At 45.9% G+C, this 6000-nt stretch overlaps 1 pseudogene; it reads right to left on the bottom strand.

Annotated features, from left to right (window-relative positions):
• Nucleotides 1-2478: 2478 nt before the first annotated feature.
• Nucleotides 2479-6000, bottom strand: part of LOC142568089 (uncharacterized) — a 42498-nt pseudogene continuing 38976 nt past the window's right edge.

Below are 6000 nucleotides of genomic sequence, written 5' to 3'. Positions count from 1 at the left end.
CGCAGTTGCAGTAAAGTTCGGAAAATGTTTAGGAACGCACGAAACGCAGAAATTGGTGGCGTGCGAACACTGCTCATATCTTGCGAAGGAAATAAATTTTACGACTTTCTATGAACGCGCAGGCTCATTTCGAAGAGAACAGCTTCGAGCAAAACAGAGCAGACGGATGGAAAAAACTCAAGCCAGATGCGATGCCGACAGTGTTTTTCTTCAGACGTAAGTTGTTCAATTTTTCAGCGTGTTCCATTTTCATCTCTTGGTAGGAGGTGGGGGAGGGGTCGTTCTTAAGCTGTTGCTACGTAACTTAATTATATAGGAACAAGGGCGCCGGGCACGAAAAATGAGTGGCCCTGACCGAAAATGGCATTTTGCCGCTCTGCAGGAGTTCTAAATGTGTAACGAATGTAACAAGCGGTGCTTTGCACAGAAAAGTGAAAGACATTAAGAAAGCCGTTCGTGGCATGTACCGCTGTTGCGTAATGCTGTTTATAGGATGCATTTTGGTGATATCCTTTGTTTTCGCAGCTTAGCCTCGTCACAGAAAGGCACCAAAGGATAGGACTGGACCCACTGTCCTCTCGGCCCTACCTGAAGATCAACACGACATGGCCATTGATGATCATGCAGCTGCGATGGACCCAGTTTGCAATCTTTTTTTCGGTTATACGTCTCAGAAAGCCTGTTCCAAGCGCCTACGATATGAAGTGTGCGTTGAAGCTTGTTTGTGTCAGCCAATTCTTCCACACACCGTCAACGACTAGCTACGATGTCGATGACGCACAGTACCTGATCCACCTGCTGTCGGCAGGTATGCAAGAAGAAGCGGCAGCCGAGATTGAAGCTATCGACGACGCGGAGATCCAGTTTGTCGAAGAGCTAACATTAGCTGAGTGCGAGATTTTGTTTCATGTCGGTGGGTTTCTTATAAAAGGGATCCTCAGATCTGTTGGCCACTGCAAGCAGTGCAAGCCTGCATTGTTAGGGTCAAGCAGCAGTGAGCATGCGTACTTGACGTCCCTCAAGGAATACGTCCCTGAAGGCAGCAACCTTCATTACCCAAGCGATGCAGTCATGCTAGTTCTGAAATCTTGCGAGGAACATTTTAATGGTATCACCGCCTGGACGGAAAGTGTTTTCACCATGAAATCTCCTTTAAAGGCTGTAACCGCATACTTGACAAAGATGTTGCGGGGGGGGGGCGTAACGGGCGCCTGTCAGGAACACAAAGAAACAGTGGAAAAGCCCCTTGTGTCAAACTACGCGAGACTGGGGCTGCGTGTGCACCTGCGTCAAGCCCCGGCAACGGGACTTGACGGGCATGCAAGCAAGACGTGTGCAGGAGTGAGCCTACAGGGAACACTGAAATTAAATTTTAATGCATATCGCTAGAATTCAAAAACTTTCGTTTCCTTTGTGTTACTCTTTTAATATAGTTTTCATTAATGTGTTTATTCTTACTTTGCGGTGCGTGCTGATTTTTCACGTTGTGTCTGTACAAGTTTTCCGCTTGTTTTTTCAACTTATCGAGCTGAGCTGCAAGCTGACATACTAATTTATTTTGTTCGAGTTAATTCAAGGCTTCTGTGTAATTTCTGGTCGTTGGTCTGAGATCTACGAAAGACCTGTGGAAACGGACACCTCCTGACCTAACCTATCCTGACCCTATCGGCGTGCCATGCCAGCTGCGGCGCCTCCTCTAGACGCGCGCGTCTCGCCCCGCGAAACAAATTCACTGCGCGTGTTGATTTGCCTTGCGCATGCGATTGCACTGTTTTATTTCTTTGATTTTGGCTTAGTCGTGGTTTTTCAATCTGCACTTCAGTTATTGGCGTAGCGGCGCAAACGATTTTTTCATTGCGAAAAATTTTGGGCGCGTACCACAGAGTCGAAGGTGAAACGAACCCGCTCATTTTTACATCATATTCTTCTTTCTGAATACTGCTGCCCATCCACGTATTATAATACCGCCTTCTGAGGAAATTAAATAAAAATTCCTTGCATCAAAAACATTACCGAGGATTCAAAACCCCACGACCGTGTGTGCGCGCAACAGTGCGCTATTGACAGCGCCGTTTTCATTCATGCTATTGATCCGATGTCAACTTCCACGGACTATAAATGAAGTTAGAAGGCAGACTGAGCACTGGAAACTTCTAGATGCACGCACAATTAAAACATGTAAGATGAGAACCTGAGCCCTCTACATCACGTGTTTTTGGCAAACTGCAGGAACGCATTCCTTATGCTTAGGCAACCGTGTTACAGAAGTAATGAACACAAGCATGCATTATAAGTAGTTCCTTCGAATCACGTGCTTGGTAAAATAGGCTCATTAGCCCATGCTATATAGGTAACACGTACTGTCAGGGAAAAGATACCAAAGGATCACTAATGTAATGCCCAAAATAAAAATCGTTGTTGAACCCATTTATTTTCATCACTTTGCACTCAGGCTGCCCACATTTTTGTTTTCACCACCTACTGGCATCTTATCTTTAACAGCTTCAGCTGCTCTTTCTTAGCTGCCCTCTCAACATTGATAGACTTCGTGTAGAAGCGCAGGCGAAGCAGAATATAAAATTTCATTATGCCATTAATAATTTCACGTCCATGTTTCACGCAGGCCAGAGACGGAACATTTACATGTGTTAAAAAAAATCAGCGAAGTCAACAATGCTTTTTTCGTGCAACTTATTCAGACTAAAATAAGTAGTGAAGCTGTCTTCAAGGACGGTGACAATTTTCTTCAAGGGGCCAGACGGATAGAGTAAGCCACCATTATCAAAGTTTGTAGTGCAGCCTGATCATTTTCTATAGCCACTGCTTTTTCACTCGTCAGGGCTGACGCACACTCTATGCAATGGCTTTTCTTCAGTGCTTTTCTAGCTATGTAGCCTGAGATATAATAAATTAACATCTCGTGACTTTTTCCTGTCACACAGGCACTGTGGTCAGACGTAATACTTGTACGTGTAGCACACGAGACCAATGCAGTTTCTGCCTCATTGAGCGCTTCTTTATCAATAAGGCTGTCGAGAATAGCCAGCATATTCTCGCTGCTTGGGTGTTCCTTAGGCACCGAAACTAAGGACGTGACAACTTCTGGTACAGTTTCCCGATGGTGGTGGTTTCGCAAGATTGTAAAATGCGAGCGCAATAAGTTACCAAAAACTGAGCGGCATTCGGATGGTCTCTACTTCCTGATGATTGCCGAACGATGCTGAATACGCTTTCAAGCCTGTCTTGGCTCAAGTTTGCAGTCATCAAGTACTTAAAGCCAAGTGTGCCGAGAAATGCAACTAAACTGAGTGTGCTCTGAATAGACACTCGGAGTCCCTCTGCTGTGTTGTTGCTCAAAAATCCACCGATTGTGGCCTTTGCATGCTTCTCCCACTCTGTGAGGTGTTCAAGGAAGTCCTTTAAGAATTCAAAGTTTGGTGACTGCGGGTATAACGCTGCTTTTGGCACACGCGCAGTCATTATCCTGATGAGCTTATTCATCCTTTTTACGAAAGATTCGGTTGCTCCCACAAAGTCATAAGATCGTCTTGACTGGGTGCGATAAATAAAAAGACCTCTAATTATGTCATCACCAAATAGTTGGAATGCTGGAGCAACTCTCATTTTCTCGAAAGAATTGGGATTCAGGTGCATGCTGGTGATCTTCGGCATGGATTTAAGTGAAACACTCTGGCTGTCGATTTTCCAAGCGCCTCGGATTGGTTGAACGTGCACGGGACCCTCAGGTGTGTTAAACCCTTTGCCTACAAATGCATTTCGCACATTTTTAACAAGATGGGGGAAATCTGAGAGAAAGTGCAGATGGCTTGTTGAGCTGGCAGGATGTGGCGCCTTGCACCGTGTGCCTGTGCTCGCACCTGCAAGGAAATGAGGCAGCGCTTTAAGCAAATGCTTGGAACAGTAACGCCGTAACCACCCTAATGATCTTAAGACAACAACAGTTCGCAATTCAATTAGTTCAGGAGTTACCTCAAATGCCAAAGCGCTTCCACATTGATCTATCCAGCTTGCTCCGTCGCACGTGACATAGTCAACGAAGAATCCAGCTCTCTCACAGAGAATTGTCGCCTCAATGATGATCTTGGCTAAGGTGTCCGCCTTGACATTGCCACGTGATGCGAAAATCCCAAGGACTTGTGCCCACTTGCCTGGAAAGATAAAACAGCAAATTTACTTTTTCCACAAACACAGTGTTTTAACAGTAACGCGACAAATTCGACCTATATGTTAGAAAAAAAATTACCCTGGAAAGGCTGAAACAGAACTACCATGCCATGGTCCGAGAGTCTTTTTGGGAATCGGGCGTGAACTGAGCAAGATCGACGAATCCTTCTAGCTCACCTGAAAAAGTACAAGTAGTAGTGTAAACACAGTTGCCACATGTTTCATGTAAAGCTTACTTACGGGTGTAAGTAAGGCTTAAAAACCACTCACCATTTAATTTCACGTCAAGGTGCTCGGAGATCTTCATTTCATCAAAGACGATACCTCCTCTGCGTGAGAACTCATCCATATGTTATGACTTCTCGGATAAAGCATTAAATATATTTGGATTGAAACCAAATCCACTCTTGAAGCTGTGGATGCGCTTTTGTAAGCATGTTTTACCTGGAAGAGCCAGGATGTTGTGTCGTCGCATATGTTCATACAACTTAGGGCTCTTCATTCGCATCAGAATGCATTCAGTAGCAACTCATTAGAATATGCCACCCCCTTCGTTGACTTGCGTTTTGCAGCCTCAAAACAAGTTCTGACAGCAAGCTTCTGCTTAGGAGGAAGGCCACTAACCCTTCTTTCAAACTCTGTTGCTTAAAGCTGTTCATGTTCATTTTTCATTTTATCTAGAGCCTTACGAAGTTTTTTGCCACCTTGTCTTTCATACGTCGCACTGCCCGAGATATTGAAGTCGGCGTCTTCTTTAGGCACGGCAATCTTGATTTCTTCCTCATTGACAGGGAGTTTTGAGTTAGCTTTCGCAAGTATTTGCAAGCTATGCATGCTGTATCCGAAAGAATGGAACAGTTTACTGCAAAGCAACGCCCATTTGAAGCCGTAAAGGATTTGCTAAGGGCTTCAGTCCGCAGCCAGGGCACAGACTGAGTTTTGCAATGTCCTGAAGAAGATTTATCGCCTCTTCTGTGGATTTGACGTCTAACACCTTCACTTTTTTCCCTCTAATATACACAGTAGCCTTCATGGCAGCATCATTCGAATCACTGCGACGGAGCAGAACTCGTAGACTTAGGTATAAGGCGTCCTGAGAGCCGTCCTCACTTGTGTGGCACTGTGCGAATGTTACTTGCTGAGCATCCGAAAGGTCGACATTTGTCCAAGGTGGTGGTGGCTGTAGCTCTCTGCATTCCCTGAGCAGAATCGCGTCACATGATCCACCGCCGCTAGATTCTTGAACCACCTCCACTGGTGCTTCAGGATCAATGCGCTTTTTTTTCTCTGGTGGTGCTCTGACTCCCGGCGATTGCTTCTGCTCGCACACGTTTCTATCCTTCCTCTTCCGGGGCAGAGGTTTCGAGATATACTTTGGGGCGTCAGGAAATAGTGTAGGAACAGCATCATTCGCGAGTTGCGGCACATCCCGGGGAATTTCCACTTCCGTGCCCTTAATCACAGTCTTAAAACTTCGCTCAATAAAACACGGTTCGAAGTGTCGCTCGCAAACGACGCTAGCTTCGTCGAGCACTCTGTCGCCGCGCTTGATGTTGCGCTCCCACTGTCGCCTCTTTTCTGCGTCCTTTGGTGTCCTGAAGAGAGCATTTCACCTTGCAGGAACGGTAGCCGCTCTTGCATCCCGGCACGAAACACGTGCTGTCGCGCTTGTCACGTTGCCTAGACATGACGCGATCGCACATCTATGAGCGGACGCACACCATTACACACGCAACTTAGCGTTCACGTATTTGAAAAAAAAACAACACTATTCTGGGCTTGCGACCAAAAAGCAGCGCGCAACACTTCCGCAGC

The sequence above is a fragment of the Dermacentor variabilis genome, unplaced genomic scaffold (assembly GCF_050947875.1).
Source record: "Dermacentor variabilis isolate Ectoservices unplaced genomic scaffold, ASM5094787v1 scaffold_16, whole genome shotgun sequence".
In the NCBI taxonomy this organism is placed as follows: Eukaryota; Metazoa; Arthropoda; class Arachnida; order Ixodida; family Ixodidae; genus Dermacentor; species Dermacentor variabilis.
This window is presented reverse-complemented; position numbering and strand designations above follow the sequence as displayed.